Raw genomic sequence first — 17,273 nt, 5'->3', positions numbered from 1 at the left:
TTACTCTATCCTAATAAGACGATTCAGAAATCAAGACAGATGAACCCTCTGCCATCCAGTGCACCTTATTAGATACTTACACTCTGTATATAGCTCATTTTGGATGCTGATTTCTTAATAAAGTTAAAATATAAGATATTTTAGATGTTTTTCTTTTATTAGATTCCGTATTATGCCTTTCAGTCTTCTATAGGAAGATTCTATGAACTGAGTTATTTGTCTATAGCAGAAATTGATAACTCATATTTCCAGAGTCTGGGGAGTCTAAAGTTTAAGGTTTTGGCAGAATCCAATAAAGATGGTTTTTTGCTTAGTTGATTGATTTTTGGCTGCATTTCTGCTGTCAGTGTTTGTGTTATTAGCAGATGATAGTTTCTCATTGCTTTCTTACGTGGTAGAAAGAACGAAGGAACTGCCTTGCTGCTCATTAGGGGAGTATTAAGGATTAAGTATTAAGTACTGGGAATGTCGAGGTGAGTTAGATGTCATGACCTCTTACTGTTCTTACAGAGGACTGAAGTTTAGTTTTCCAGGATCCACATTGTGTGGGTCTAGAACTGCCTGGAACTGTCATTCCAGGGACTCAACACTCTCTTCTAGCTCCTAAGGCACAAAAGTAAATATATATCCATATATAGACATATCTATATCTATATCTACATATAGATATAGATAGATAGATAGTTAGTAGGGGTTCTTTGAAGGTACTTGGTTTCTAGGTGTTCACTGAGTTATGGAATTGTTTTATTTAGCAATAGGACTCTACCATCAGTTTTTGGAGTACAACCAATAGCTTTGGCAATAACCTGTGTTTATGGGTTTCTATTGTGTGCCCCTTTGGCAAACAAATCTTTTAGATTTAACCCATTCCTGGCAAGGAAGGTTTTGTTTGATGGTGGGCATTGGTTAGTTGGGTTTTTTCGACATTTGACTATTCCATTTAGATTTGTTTCATGGACATTTATTTTACAAAGCTTCTACTATATTTGGTTTCTATATGACCCCTCAAGTGGCCCTTAGTTTTACTTCTCACTCTTTGTATTCCTACCCTGCTTCACTGCCCCTCTCCATTTGATCCTCCCATTCTAGTCCCTGCCCCATGCCCATCCATAACTTTCTCATTCCTAAGGAGATTATCTCCCCTGCCCCAGTCCCTTTCTCTGTACCTGTATTGTTCATGGTACTGGAATGCAGTTGAACGCTACCAGAGGAACAAGGTAAACACAAATCCAGGTACACATCCTGCAATCTAGAACGGTGACCTCCTTGCAAGATACACTGGTGCAATAGTTGTGGGAATGACTGGCTACCATCTAATTGGAATTAAGGCCTCTTCTGTGAGATGGAACCCATCCTGGACACTACCCAAGTTATCCAAGAACCTGAGAGTAGATGAGACATAGAAATGCAGAAAAAAACAAATACCACTGTTCTGCTTAAGTAATGTGGTAATAGGATGACTCCTAATGACATATTCTATATTCGTAGATCAGTGTCTTTCTCAGGCACTATCTTCTTCCTGCAATATATCGGAAGCAACACAGAAAGCCACAGTTGCTCAATGTGCAAACAGTGAGAAATCTTGGAATACTCAGTGGTTAAATAGGCTCTTTCCATCAAATCCCTCCCCTCTGCGCTCAGAGAACATTGCAGACAAGAAAGTGAAAGATTGTTAAGATTCAGGGGGCTTGAAGACTCCAAGGAAACTAAGGTTTCCAGACACAACAGGACTGAAGCACAGACAAACTCACAGAGACTGGGACAGCATGTACAGGGCCTGTATAGGTCTTAGCTAGATGGGGTAGCACTGCTGAGGGAAAGTAGGTGCAAGCCCCCTCCACTAGCTTGGAAGTTATTTCCAGTTGATAACCACTCACAAAGGAAAAACTAGTTGTTTCTAAGGGAGTATCATCAGATATTTAAACCACACATAAGAGCAGGCCCTATGTCCAGTAGTAGATGCCAACATAAAACAAATTCAGTGTTATTTCTGGAGAATTTTTATCTCATGTACTGTGTAAGGGCATTTATTTATATGATGCAGATCTTTTGCTTTTATAATATGTTTTCTGATTTTATTTTAATGGGTTTTCTCTATGTGCAAATGTTTGTGTTAAAGCTTCTGTATGTGCAACCCTTGGTTCTTTTTGTTTGTTCTTATTTTATCTTTATTTTCTTTTTAAGGTGCCTGTTTGCTTCCTATTGACAGGGAGAAAAGAAAGCTCTGGACTTGGGTGGGGGGTATGGAAGTAGGGGAGAATCTGAGCAGAGTTAGGGACAGGAAATTTGTACTCACATAGTACAGTATGAAAGAAAATCCAACTAGAGAATAAAGAGATCTACCCTTTATTGATTCAGAAGTGTAGGTCTTCTTACAGCCTAAGATTCTACCTGAGAGGAGATCAGAATTTAATAGTAGTCTCACCCAAAGATGTTAGAGGCTTGACCCTGAGATATAATCACCAACAAAATCCAAAATGACTGATGTGGTTATAAAACAATGTAAATTTAGACAGCCACAAAAGGAAAATGTCCTATGAAATTGGAACTCAAGATGGAAGCTATAACAAAGGAACATCTGAAACTAATAGAAGACAGTAGATTGAAAGAAGGGTTCTGCCCTGCAAGCTTTGGGGGTTCACATACTCCTGCCAGTGCCTTTGTTTTTAACACCCTTCACAACTATGTGAGAAAATAAATGATACTCTTTTGATTCTTCTCTCGTACAATACATCCCAGCCACAGTTTCTCCTCCCTCCCCTTCTCTCAGTTTCCCTCTTACCCTTGCTTTACCCCAGCTCGATTCCTCGTCTGATTTTATAGTTTCATTTTTCTTATTTTAATATTGAATCATACAGTATAGGCAGTTTTTTCTTTCTTGTTTTATTTGTCCATTCAAAAATTTACACTTCCTCCCCTCCTCCCATTCCCCTCCTGCTCCTCCTCCATCCCACTCCTTAAGAGAAGGCAGGGTTCCCTGCCCTGTGGGAAGTCCAAGGCCCTCCCCACTACATCCAGGCCTAGGAAGATGTGCATCCAAATAGACTAGGGTCCCAAAAAGCCAGTACATGCTGTAGTGCCTTTATCAATGGCTTCTCAGTCAGCCCCCATTGTCAGCCACAACCAGAGAGTCCAGTTTGATCACATGCTTATTCAGTCCTGGTCCAGCTGGATTTGGTGAGCTCCCATTAGAACAGGCACACTGCCTCAGTGGGTGGACTTTCTTGCTCATATTCTCCCTCCTTCTGTTCTTCAACTGGATCTTGGGAGCTCAGCCTGTTGCTCTGATGAGGGTCTCTGTCTCTTTCTCGATCCATCTCCAGGTGAAGGTTCTATGGTGATATTCAAGATATTCATCACTGTGATAGTGGGACAAGGACAGTTCAGGCACCATCTCCTCTGCTGCCCAAGGACCTAGCTGGGGACATCACTTCGGACACCTGAGATCCCCTCTAGAGCCAAGTTTCATTCATACCCTAAAATGGCTCCCTTAATGTTGATATCTTCTTCTCTACTCCTATATCCGCCCTTCCTCCATTTCCACCCTTCTCCTCCCCAAGCTCTCTCCAGTCTTTCCCTTCTCCCTTCTCTCTCCCCCTCTCCCCTTCTGTTCAATTTATTTCTTTATCTTTTACAGTGTTTTTAAATTCAGTTTAAAAATAACTTACTTTTCATTTATCTGGAACTTCTTTCCAATGTAGAATATTCTATGAGGAATTGATGATGAGGAATTTACACCTTTACAATGAATTTTCATAAAACAGAACATCTACACACATTAAAAAACACATTATGCAGAGAAAAATCAACAAAATTATGTAGGTTTTGTGCTCACTCTATTTCAGGTCACACTGAAGTTTGACAAGAAAATATCAGCAGAACAATGTCCAAAATATTTTTGCTGTTTGTTTTAAATCAATTTTTTATCACTTCATTGCACAGCTAATTTGATTTTGTTGTCAAGGACAAAGGAAGCTTCAGCTTTTCTGGTAGTCATCTATTTATGTGACTAAGAATAGCAGTATGATGCAGCTTATTTTACATAAGACAGTCTTAGTAAATTGAGAACTTAATGAAAGGAAACAGCAGTAGGGAAAGAAGTACCTTTGTTCTCTGAAAAATGCCCATGCTTTGGATCTATTCATCATTCCTTCATTTGTGAGTGGAAGGTAGGTTCTAACTCTACTTGGCTTCATACGTAGAACTCCGTCATTCAAGGTAATAAACCATTCCCTTAGAAGAATACATTTCAATAATTTAGATCAATCCCAAGAGGTGGGATTGTAGAAAGATATGTAATTTTATTTTTAATTAATAGTAGCATATGAAAAGTAATTAACACAGTACTCATTTTCTTAAGTATTTTAGATAACTATCAATTTATATGCCTATTATTATTCATTTTATTTTATTCAAATAAATGATTTTTCTTTTTTTTCAAGTAAATAATTTAAAGATAATTTTTAGACTTTTTAAATGAGTTTTGTAGTATTTACTTATGGTCAAGATCATTGTGTGAGATTTCTAAAGAGGCCTCTGACATAAAAGCACTAAAACCTTTGGTAATTAATTACAATTTCTTTTCTTAAATTTACTGCTGAGTATAAAAGCACACTCCTGTAAAGGCAGCCTTCAGGAGACTGTACTGTGATGAAGAGTCAAAGGTCAGCCTTGGATATATATAGTGATTTCAATTTTTTTTTAGGACCCCAAACCTGAAAGATTCAAGCAAACAGTGAATTCTATAATTTTCAGTATTGACTCAACTAATAATATTGCTTGTTTCTGCTTTTGAAACAGGGTAGTGTTGTGTAGTCGTGGTGGACCTGAAACATAAAATGTACAGTAGACTGGTCTTGAAGTAACAATAAGCTTCATGTTGCCTTGCAAGTGCCAGGATTATCCATGCGCAGCACTGTGTTTAAATCAATTGGGAGGTAACAACGGCAAATATATTCATCATTAGAGCTATGAATGGCTTATTAAGTAATATAAAAATAGGTATGTTTATGGCACTGCTAAGAATATATAAATATTTTGGAAAATAATGGGAAAGAGTGATACTAGACTCTTAAAACTGATGCAAATTAGTTTTTTGCATAATTTCTTTCTCTGGAAAATGACTTATGAATACTGGTCTGTAACCAACCAATGGTCTTTTACCTGACTTCCTGAATCTCTGTAACTGCCTCAGGACTCTAGTCTTTCCCATTTTAATGTTGTATTAGCAGTTATTAATTACATTAGATATAACTACATTTTTAATATCTTAATAAATTTGTTTACCAATCTTCCAAAATCTTGAAACCATAGGCAAAAAAAAAGCAAGGCCTGAGGAGATGAGAATTTCACAAAGATAAGAAAAGCATCAATTAAGTAGATAAGGTACCTTTCCAAAAGAATAATTAAATACTGCAAGATAAGGCTAGGCATATGAAGTAGAGATGAGAGACGTAATACCAGGCAGCCTCAACAAAGAAATGTTTTACTTTACATTACTTTAATGGTAAATATTTACTTATAATAATGTGAAATTAAGATTACATCATTCGTGCTGACATAGATCTTGAGTTTATTTAAATTTAGAGACTGCATTTATCTCTAAAGTCCTCTTACTCTATTGTCCTGTTTTCTCTTAGGAGGACATTTTCAGTACTCATTTCTTGTGTCCTTTGTCTGGTAGCAAGGAGGAAGAAGAAAAGGAGACACTGTTATTTTCAGTATAATTGAGAAGAACATACAGACTTTCAAAGCTGCATGGCTTTGTCTTGGTCAGTACTGTGTTGGGGGAGGAAGGAAAAGTAGAGAATGTCGTAGAGTATTGTGCCTGTCTCTTCAGCGTAGCTTCATAACAATCTGCTTTCCTAGGTGTGGTCCCTTGGTGATGTGACTGACCCTGCTCAGCTGGAATGTTATGTGTCCAACCAGGCAAAAAAATTTTATTCTCTTGACAAGAAGGAGTCTTCTATTACTGAGCGTTGAAAGCTACTATGACACCAGAACACACATGATAGCTTACTCGGACCATTCCAGGAGGGTCCTAAATTTTACATGGCTGTTTTCTATATTAATTCACTCAGGCAGCTTCTAACTGATAAGATGAAAACCATGAAAATATATTCTTTTAAGGAACTATAGATTTCCTCTTTCTCTCCTTCTCTCTCTCTCTCTCTCTCTCTCTCTCTCTCTCTCTCTCTCTCTCTCTCTCCCTCACACACACACACACACACACACTCCCTTTCTCTCTCATTTTTTCTCTTTCTTTCTTTCTTTCTTTCTTTCTTTCTTTCATTCTTTCTTTCTTTCTTTCCCTTTCTACTGTCTTTCTGCTGATCAAGACAGCCTTTGTATTCCCTAGATTTCTGGCTTTCTGCCTTTAGGCCACGATCTTTCTTCTCTCAGAACACTTTTTTTAAAAGAACACCTGCTGTATTAAAGTTTTCCTGTGCTCTTTTGTGATGCAAAGCTTTTTTTCCAAAAGGCTTCTTTCCACTCCCACTGTCCAAGAAATTTTTTTCTGAACCTAAGAATCTCTCTTACTATGACCTGAAAACCTTGCCTTTGAAAGGCAATCATGAATTTCTCCAAAAGACATTACTGCTGGTCACATCCCAGTTCTCTATGGCTTCATTCTCATTATACTTGTAAAGATACACTTTTACTAAAAGATTGCAGTTTCAGGTACTGGGGTTTAAGGTTTCTTTATATCCTTTAATAATGGTCTTTGATAGAGACCCTGGCATAAATCACTGCTTCAGAACCAGACTGAACTGAACTATTCTATTCCTTCAAGCACAAGTTCTAAGGATCTGGTAACAACCTATTGCCAAGACTATGCTCAAATGCATCTCCTTACCTTTCATCTAAGTTTTCTGGTCTCTGTAGTAAATTATTCTCAAACATTCTTCCCCCACTGATCCAAATAGGGAATGATTCTGGTAAATTGTCTGTGATCTCAATATGGCCCATTCTTCTCTGTCTCTATTTTTACAAAATCTATACTAGGTTGTATCTCAGTTGATGGAGAAAACAAAAGCTCGTCATGCTTGATTAACCCTTAGTTTGGTACCAATAAAACCAACTCAGTCAATTGTGAGTTTTAGTGTGTGCCTTAACAACTCATTATTTTTCCTTTTTACTTAAATTATAGTTTAAGGTTCTTCCTTTCTTCCTCTTTCTTTTCAATTGACTACCTAAGTCTTTCAGCTATTCCAAGTTTTTGGTAAGGTTTTTAATTGTCTCATGGCTGTTCTTGTTGTCTGTTATTTCCTTCATTATGGCAAGCATTTAAAATCCTTCCACATGACTCATGTCTGTCCTGTGTAAACAATTGCATGCTGTACTCAATCAGCAATACTGTTGGCTATGCTGGTATCTCACCTCATTTATATAGTGACACGTTACTTGCCAATAGGACTTTGTTCTATGGAATGCAATATTAAGTAATTATCTCACTATGATACACTGTATAATATACTTTGTAAGCCAAAGTCCGTCATTAGACATTGTTTTTGATGTAATCATCAGGCAGTGTACAAACAAGATGAATGAGTGATTCTATAACCTACCATGTTGTTTCATTTTGTCATGAGTATTAGGAATGTATTCTACAATAATGGAAAATGCATAGCACAGTTAATTTTTAAAAGTTACATTTTTGAATTATTGGCTGCTATGCAATTTATGATTATATATACATATATTACAATTTAATATAATTATCACATCTTAGGTTTGCTACAAGAGCATTATCAAGAAGTTACAAATTATATACATATATAGCATTAATATGTGAGCTAGGCCATCACTAGGCAACAGAATTCATTATCACCTTTGAGACAAGATGGTGTAGAAGGTCCTTCTGTCTTTGTGTTGCTTTCATTGGTTAATAAAGAAACTGCTTTGGGTCTGTTGATAGGGCAGAACTTAGGTAGGCAGAGAAGACAGAACTGAATGCTGGGAGAAAGAAGGGCAGAGTCAGGGAGAGACACCATGAACCCGCTGCCAGAGATAGACATGCTGAGAATTTGATGGTAGGTCACGACCTTGTGGTGATATACAGATTAATAGAAATGGGTTAAATTAATATGTAAGAGTTAGCCAATAAGAAGCTAGAGCTAATAGGCCAACCAGTTATTTAATGAATACAGTTTCTGAGTGGATATTTTGGGGCTAAGCTAACTGGGCGGCTGGGATGAACAAGCAACCTGGATCTTCCTGCAGCAAGAACTGTATGTATGGTCTCTTATTGACTGAGCCTAATATAGGGTATAATTGTATCTATAGTCACTTTTCATTTCCACTTCTTATAGTTTCCATTCTAAAACTTACCTTTTCATCACTTGACCGAGTCTTATTAATATGGTTGGTGAATTATAGACTGTACAGTCTACCAGTTATCTTTATTCTTTTTTTCTCAATCCCTTCCTGTCTCTTTTATTCAATTGTTTAATATGTTTGACTTACTCTAATTTGATGTAGCTTAAATTACTGTATCAGTCTACCAAATTGCCTTTCATTATTTCTTTCCTAAAATAGCCAGAGCTTCTGACAGAGCTACTATGGACTTTTCTGATTTTTTTTTCAATCACACTCATTATAAACTGTCACTTAGCTGATTAGCTGAAAGAGCTAAAATTGTAACTGGCTGTTAAGCTGAAATATCATAAAACATCAAAGGACAATGTATATACTAACGTTAGGTGAAATACTAAGTTTTTAGTAAAATTTGAAAATTAGTTACTGTGGAAGATCTATGTCCTTAGACACATGAAATTATGAATATCAGAAGAGGTGAGGGAATATTTTTATTTAGAGACAATGGATTTGTTTATGTCAACCACTCCTTATTGTTGCGGGATATTTGTACACTGTGTAAAGGTGTGTTGCTGTGATTGGTGTAACACAAAGATGAACAGCCAATAAGTAGGCAGGAGGGAAAGGCTGGGCATCCAGATAGATAGAGAGGAAGTAGGAGGAGGAATGTAGGCACAAGAGAGACGCAAGGAGACACAGAGGAAGTAGAATGGACAGTGTGACAAAATGAAGATCAATAGAAATGAGTTAAGTTATAAAAATAGTTAAGGATAAGCCTAAGCTAAGGTCAAGCTTTCATAATTAATAATAAGTCTCCATGTCACTGTGCATGCATGTGTGTGTGTGTGTGTGTGTGTGTGTGTGTGTGTGTGAGAGAGAGAGAGAGAGAGAGAGAGAGAGAGCTGTCAGCCGAAAGGAAAAAAAAATCTAACTACACATAATACTTACACAATGGAAAAAATAAATAAATTCACTACTTCAAATCAAGACAAATAAACTGGGACTATGATATTAAAAGGGCATCCATAGCAGCTGGGAACAAATTTGACATCCAATTGTTAATCTAAACAGGATGCTAATAGTCCTTCCTTGAGAGATTGACTCATTTTCAGATATTATTTGGGAAAAGGACACATGATTGTCAAGGACAACTGAATGAAATTCAAAATGAACATAAGAACGAGGAGGTAAAATTACTGTATGCTCAGACCCTATCCAGTATAATCACCAGAGACAAAACAGGGAGAGAAACTGAAGACGTCAAGTTCACAGGAGAACTAGACAATAACAAATAAATGAACAAAAAGCATTCTTTTTTAAAAAAAGATTTGTTTACATATATGAGTGTTTTACCTGCTTGCATGAATGCACATCACACATACATGTCTGTGTCAAGAACATCAAAAGACAATTGTTGGCTCTGGGAACTGATTCCAGGTCCTCTCTAAGAGTAACAAGGGCTGTAAAACATCAACTTAATTTTCCAGTCCCAGAAAACAATTTCTTGATTCTAGAAACATTCAGCTTTATGTCCTTGGTATATACTGCATAAGATAGTGAAAATTTATTATAAGGGCAGTGACTTGAAGAACGGAGAAGATGGAAGCAAAATTAAAATTCTTCATGGAGAAGTGATGGATCATTTATATCAACTACCAGATTATTCTAATAGGCATTCTAAGCTGAGTCTCCTTCAGCCACACCACTGTCCACAATCCTTTTGACTCAATCCGCCTTTCTTCATCTGTGTGTCTGACCTAGATCATACTGTGAAGGCACTTCCTGGCTGTTATAATATTTTCAAGGAATTTTCTCCAATAAATCTCTCACTATTCTAATTATATCTTGACATCTGCTTCCTGGGATATTTGAACTGAAACAAAATCTATAACTTGGCCCAAAAGGCACTTAATAATTTAGATTTTTTTCCTTCATTGCACTCGCTTTGCCAAGTGGAGTTTTCCATTTTGATCTTGAGGACTGCAGAGTCACTTACCTTTTTCATGAAGTCATGTGCTAGAGCACCTTATGATTATCACAAATCATTTGTTCTTGTAATTCTTTTTCTTCTTCTCTGCTTCATTTTGATTAGTTACTGTGACTTTCAGGATAAGTGAAGTAGCTTTCATTGTTCAGCACCGAAAATGTGTGGAGGGGATTTTGTGTGAAAATCATTAAGAATTCATGATAGAGAAAAGCATTAAATGAAACACATTCCCTGCCAAGCTCATAGTTCTGTGTGACTGCAGACGTCACGCTAACCCAAAGTTGAGCTCAATGTTATTTCATTAAGGAAATTTTGATAACTCCTCTGTTTATCAGGAGTCTGTAAGTTTGTGTTAATGACACTTTTCTTGTTGAGTGACAATCAGCATTCACATTCTTGAACTCATTTAGATTTGTCAAATTATATAATCAGGTCTAAGGAAAAGGTTCAGTGTTTAAAGCATTTGTAATTCAAGAGAGGACCACTATTTGAACCCCTAGAAGCCCACATAAATGCTAGGTGAGAGAGCAGCTTGTCTATAATTCAAGCTTTGGATGGCAGAAACAGAAGATCCCCAGAACAAACTCTCTAGCAAAACTAGTTAAGTAAGGAAGTTCTGCTTTGATTAAGAGACCTTTTCTCAATGAATAAAGTCAAAAGGCATCCAGGATGATCAATTTAGTGCCTCTACATGTACCCACACGCATGTGCACACATACTTATGTGCATACCAAATATGCTAGCAAAGTGTATGTTGGCCTTGCTTTGTCAATGTGTCCTTTCATTCCAAGGAGATGAGCTACCCTGATTTAAGTAGTCATCTTAATTGTTTCGAAACACACCCCCAATAAATGTCAGCTGAGATTGATTGTACCCTTCACCTTTGGTTTGGCAATTCTATCAGTCTGAAAGCACTTATTGTTAATAAAATGCAAAGTAATTAGTGGCATTGTTTTAATGGTGGTACTTTTTTTAGTGTCTAGTGACAAGATAGAAAATAGAATTGCCCTCAGATTCCTTTGTGTGTTCATCCATATTTAAGATTTTAAATTAACCTCAAACTCTAAAATGTTAGGATATAACCCAGTGAACAATTTCTGTTATTTGTTTGGAATGGATTTCTATAATTAGATATTTTTATATAATAAAATTATTCACTTTATTGTGATAAATATGAGCCAGAGAAACAATAATAAGAAATATAAAAACAAGCTATGGTCACAATTTATAGATACAACCAAAATTTATTTTGTTTTACTTTTTCTTTAACTATAACTGTGTAATCAAGTTTAACTGTGAATTATTCTGACATTAAGAAACAAAATATTGAAAAAGATTGGTCCAAATCTCCTCTTTACTTTAAACTTTTTTTACTCCCTTTCCCTTTCCTCATTTTCCTTCTATTTTGCTATTTCCATCCTTCTCATGCAGTTCTGTAGAATTGCTCATATTTCCCTATGTTGGAGTGGTAAAGGGAATCTCTGTCTTTTTTCTGACCCTAAGAAATGGATCTTTTGCCATTACTTATGATGTGACTATAATCCAGGACTACCAGCATCCTTTGGGAGGAGGAAGTCCCATATTTCTGTTGTTTTTTTTTTACTTAAATAACATTTTTTTCAATTTGTTCTACATACCAACCAGTTTCCCTTCCTTCCTCTCCTCCTGTACCCTCCCCTTTCCCATCTTCCTCCCTCCTTTTTCACTCCTCCTGCATTCTCTTTTCAATCTGTTGATAGTTTATCTTTCTAGAGTAGATGTTAGATTGTATCAAATGCTTTATCTATTAAGATAATAATATAGTTTCTTGCTTGTATGTTTGTTACTATGGTGAATTGTACCAATTGTACCAATATAGTCTTTTGCTTTCCTAGGATAAAACTCAACTCATTTTGATGCTTCATTCTTCTTATATATTGAAGAATTCTACTAACTATAATTTTGGTTTAGAGTTCTACGTGATTGTTCATAAAAGAAAAATCTGTTATGATTATTTTCTTTTTTTCCATTCTCTCCTCCATTTTTCACCTTTTTAATTTTCTGATAGTTTTTAGTTTGGGAATTTCAAAAATGATGACCTTGTTTAACCAATTAGGAGGAATTCTCCCCTCATTGAGTTTAGGTAGAGTCTGTGGATAAAAGACAGAATTCTTCCCTAAACCTTTAGGTGGAGTCTACCCAGTGATTCTGTTTAGTCCTGGAAGGTTCCAGTGGAAGCAGGTGGGCCAGGGAAGGGTTGTATCCTTTTTCTCTGTGTCATTCATGCTTTGCTGTCTTTCATTGCATTTTTTGTCATTAAAACGAAAACTATTATTTTGCATATAATTTGTACTGCTTCAGTTGTGCCTAATTAAAGGGTAGTTTCATTTCTCCTTATTCCACTTATTTCAAAAACAAAAGTTCTCTATTATTTATTAATAAGTGTTTTGCATGGAATAGGTGTATTGACATACATTAAATTGTACATATATGTAAAGGCAAAAGATTGATGCTGTTGTCTTCCTTAATTGCTTCCCCTCCCCCACAGTTTTCCAGCAGGCAACGGCTTTCATTGCGTCAGGAACCCAGTGATACAACCATCATGAAAAAGAGTAACGTTCAGGGATTCTCCTGTTCCAGGTCCCCATCACCAAGATTAAGATCAGGTTAGACTACACCTGACTATATGGCTGCGAGGCAAGCATACTCAGGTGTTCAAGTTTCAATGACAAATGTTTATTCCCTAAGCCATCACTCAAGTCTTTGACTCCTTTAAACCTGTTTTAAGTTGTTTCTCTTATAGAAATTTAATCTCTTAATTTGGTCTTGTTGGCACTTGCATATTTTCTCTAAACTGAGAAGTGAATTATTCCTAGCTTTATAATTCTGACATGATTTTGTTCTCAGGGGCACTTCTTACTGTCTGCCAGGTAGTTGCCCCTCTTCAACTTACTTCTATGGTCAATGGATGAGGAAGCAAACTCTAATCAACTGGCATAAGCCTCATTTCTGATGTGATAGAAGACATGCTGTCGAAGAGGCAGAATTGTATTCTACAGAGTGGATCTCTTCCTGCAAGCACCCTTAGAGATGCTGCACAAGTTTGCCACAGAGGCTTTATAGACCAGTTGCATAGCTTCCATCCTTTACTAGGGCTTAGAGAAAAAAAGAAACATGGAGACACAAGACTCCCCAAATTAAAAGTGGCAGCACGGGTTAAGCTTTGGTTCTTTCTAGTGAGAGAAGATATAGGAAATCAATGATGCAGCAGCTTCTAGGGCTGGTGATATAATTAGCACCATGGGGTCTAGGGCCTGAAGAACTTGTGCCTCCACAGCCAGTTACATGGAATTAGTGGTTCAGGATTTCCTTCCTGGTGCCCTTTGAATTATGCATTTGTAATTCATTATTTTTATGGTATCTATTTGAAGAGAAGTTTACTTATGTAAATATATATATAGTCATTTCTTGACATTAAAAAAGATAATTGATGTATTTAACCTTGAAAAGAATATAAAAATATATTTCACCAAGAAAAGTTCTAAAAACTTTAAATAATTGTTAAGAACAATTTACATATATATAATTGGCAACAATTTAAAGTTTAATAGCAATACATTATATATAACATCTACATGTAAATATACTGTGGTAAGGATTCTGGACTCTAGAGCAGACACATTGTCCTGGCTTATATGATTTTATTTTATGTCGATGTTTAGGAATCTAAAATTGGAAAGGCTGTTATTCTAGGTGCTGATATCCTGTCTTGTCTTTGTTGGGTGAGTGTTTTGTTTATTGGTCTGTTTCCTTTCTAGTTCTTAGGAGAACATGTGAACTGTGTGTGGCCTGATAGGAAATTCTTCTGGAGGACTGCTAGGTGTGATTACTAGGGTTCTAGACAAAATGTGTTTCTGAGTATTGGGAACTAACACTTAGGAATTGGGGGATCAGGAAGTTCACAGAAAGAAGGAAGGCAGATATTCTACCAGTATCTGCTTTGTTAGACTCTTGGAGGCAGAGAGTGAGGAGTGGCCACAGCCTAAAAGCAGTTTCAGAGTTTCTGATGACAGTGGAGAATAAGACTGAAGAACAAAGGGACAGGTGAAGATCTTCAGTTACCCTATCTTTTCCCTGGCATGAATGATTAATATGTAATTTATAACCCATGTGATTCATGTTTTTTAAATATATACTTATTATCAACAATTTTTTTTCTTTTTTTAAAGTTAGACAATTATCTTTTATTTTCTTTGGCATAGCAAGATCATCCCTTGTATATCACAAGTATGACTCTCCCTGTCGTAAAAATTCTTTGTAGAGCAGAAACAGAAGTAAGTACTGGGTATTCTACCAAAGTACAAATAACAATATGAATGCACAATATTTTCTGTGAGTTGGACAATGCCAAGAAATTTAAGCTGCCATCAGAACATTAGAACTCAGTGAGCATCTTGATGAGTTAAACCTATATAATAAGCAAAATTTTAACTTTTATAAGTTTTAGCTACAGCTTAACATTGAGTGTAGCATCATAGGTTTACATAAAAGCAACACTTCTAACATCAAGTAAAGATTAAACAATGTCCTAATACCTGCAGTTGCCAATGTTTTAAATATCACATGAACACAAATTCAGATATTACTCTTTAGTTCTAATAACACACTGATTTAACTTCAGGCTAAAGAAGTTGCTACAATAGCATATCATTCTATTGTATCTTGTCATATGTCAAGTTTTTTTGAATCAATTTGACTCCTTCATTGTCTTTTGTTCCTGGTACTTACTCTCTTCCTTTGCATTCAGCTCCTTAGCTGTACAGCTTGGTCCCAGTGTTTCTCTGCCCTTTATTCTTACTGAGGTCTCACATAGCATTTATCTAAAGAATCTTCTATCATGAGTCTCTGACATCTATCATGGGTCTCTTTGCTATCTCATTTTTTAGAGTTAAGTTACCTAAATGTGAAGCATTCACATTCCTATGAGAAATGACAGACGATAAACCAGCATTCTGTCCTTGCTCATTCTTCATAGGTTCTATTCACTGTGAAAAAAAATAAACAAGCACCAAACAAGACAAAACAAGCAAAAAATCAAAAAACCAAAAATGAATAACACCCACTTTGTCTCATCCTTTTACTTTCTCCACCCTATGATACTAAAAGTCCCTTTTTTGAATTAGTGAAATTTTCTTTCAAGTCTTCACGCTCTTAATTTCTGTTGCAGTCTTTTTATCTGTTCTTCAGCCATTGATTCTCTATGTTCTTCTCTATTTACTCTTTTTTCTCTTTATTAAATGTCTTTGGGATAAGATAGCCTGTCATCGGCATTAGTAACCAACTTTATGATAATGATATCTATAAAGCTATTTCTTTTGCAGTCTAGGCTCTCTATTTCTGCTTCACCTAACTACTAACTACACTTTCTTACCATATTTTGCAGTGCAGTGTAAAACAAAATCGAGACTCCTCTGCATCAGCTATTGCATCTTCTTTTTCCTTAGGTTGCTGACTAAGTTACTTACAAATTGAAAGCCCTTATCTTCATGTTTATGCATATCCTAAAACTGGTCAATCACTATGGGATATTTTAAAAGACTCTAGGATATGATTAGAGTTTTCAACCAACCTTATCCCTGACTTCCCATGCCTCCACCACTGACCCTACCTGTCTATGCCTCAACGATCACCAAACCTGCTTGTCTGTGTTCCTTCCTGACCTGTACTGGTGGCCTCACACATTATCAAAAGGAAACCTGGATGTCCATGCTAAGTGTTTTAAGATAGTCATATTTCATTTGTATTTTAATAAATAAAGCTTGCCTGAATATCAGTAAAGCAGCTGTGCTGGTCAGCCTTACAAACCAGGCAGTGGTGACAGGCACCTGTAATCCCAGTAGTCATACTGGTTTGTCATAGAAACCAGGCAGAAGTGGTGCACGCTTTTAATACCAGAGCTAGAGTGTAATATAAAAGAATTATGTTGAGATTCCCGGAAGCAGGTTCACCATTTTTAGACTGACGCAGAGGAAAGAGTCAGTGACTGGCTGCTTTGCTTTTCTGGTCTTCAGTTTGAACCCCAATATCTGTCTCTGGGTTTCTATTAATCAAGCTACACTTTAATTTGATGCCAAATTATAGTACTTGCTTATAAAATCTGCAGCCTAATTTTTTACTTCTTCAATCAACAGACATTTGAACTATTTTAGGGAAATATCCACATTTACTTATTCCTTCACTGAATAAAGCCTGAGAATCTAGTGCATTTCAAGTTTATAATGTTGGGTAACATATACCTGTAAAATCCTCAATCATAAGACAGATCAGACTGAAGGTGTATAGATAGAAGCAAAGGCTGATAACTTCGTTAACTTGAGACTGGAGAGTATTTAGTCTTGTCAATTTAGGTCACATCAAAATAGTCAAAATGTAGACAGAGAATAGAAAACTTAACAGCTTTTAGCTGTGTTCAGTGAAAGAAGATGCCAGACATAGCAGAAGCATTGCAAATCTCGGTGTGAAATCTGTCTGCTGTGTTCAAGGAAACGGATGGCGAGCAATGTGTCAGGTGTGTTTAGCTGAAAATTTAAGGAAAGCAGTGGCATGACTTAATTTCTCTGAATTATAACTGGGTATGCCTAGTGATAAACGGATACTACGGGGCAATAAATGGATACTAGAGGAGCAATTCTGTAGATAAAGACACTATGAAAAATAAATAAATAATTTTTCCTTCTAACACTACGTCATAACTTAGATGAAACCACTCCTCATACTATATGTCAAGTTGTGTACAGTTCTTACCTAATCTTAGTTCCTAACCCTGTTGTTAATATATCTACTTGCTAGCCTATTTTCTTTGTAGTTCATTCTACCACTCAAGATTTTTATTTACTATAATGTATCCTCTCCTTTATCATGATAAGTGGATTCTTTTTCAGTATATTTAGAAGAACATTTTTCTGTAGACAAAACTGAAACTAAAAAGGTG

This window comes from Myodes glareolus, chromosome 26 (genome assembly GCF_982192425.1).
Source record: "Myodes glareolus chromosome 26, mMyoGla1.1, whole genome shotgun sequence".
In the NCBI taxonomy this organism is placed as follows: domain Eukaryota; kingdom Metazoa; phylum Chordata; class Mammalia; order Rodentia; family Cricetidae; genus Myodes; species Myodes glareolus.
The sequence above is the reverse complement of the archived record's forward strand: the minus strand, read 5'-3'. Positions refer to the sequence as shown.